This window comes from Meleagris gallopavo, chromosome 2, assembly GCF_000146605.3.
Source record: "Meleagris gallopavo isolate NT-WF06-2002-E0010 breed Aviagen turkey brand Nicholas breeding stock chromosome 2, Turkey_5.1, whole genome shotgun sequence".
Taxonomy (NCBI): Eukaryota; Metazoa; Chordata; class Aves; order Galliformes; family Phasianidae; genus Meleagris; species Meleagris gallopavo.
This window is the reverse complement of record NC_015012.2, coordinates 33,856,533-33,857,173: the sequence shown is the minus strand read 5'-3', so window position 1 is coordinate 33,857,173 and position 641 is coordinate 33,856,533.

The following is a 641-nucleotide window of genomic DNA, read 5'->3' as shown; positions in this document are numbered from 1 at the left end:
AAAAAGAATAAAGACAGTCCCTTGTTTCACAGTCATGACTTCAAAACTTCTTGTCAACAGGATATCCAGAGTGCCAGTTTCCAAAGGAGAGGCCAGCAACTGAAGCTGCAGCCAATATCCGCAGTTATTAGAAAAGTCTAGTAATTAAAGATTAGCACTGCAAGATTCCATACGCTTTTCTTACAAAGCTAGCAAGTCTGCCAGCATTACACTGAAAATAAGAATGAGACAACCTTTAACTGTTCACTGAACTTTGAAAACTTTAGGACATACAGCCATGACATAAATACAGTGAAACTATACAAAATAACAGAACTTGACATATTCAAAGGCCTTGGCTATTTTCTGTTCCAAGTATATCAGATATAACCATAGTCAGTTCTTTTTGTCAGCATGCAATCAAGAACCATGTTTGTGAGAGCTGTCAGGGTTAATGCATGGTACAGAAAAAGAAAGAAAAATAAAAACCATGGTATAATTTTCTTTTTAGCCAAAATAATTTGGGCTTAAACATTATTAAAACAGATAACTCAGTTAAAAGACCATTTTCAACCCAAATACTTTCAGGATTTTTGAGCCAAAGTCCCTTTTAAAAAGTGACTTAAGTTCTGAATTCACTTGATCATATCACAGTTTTGCAC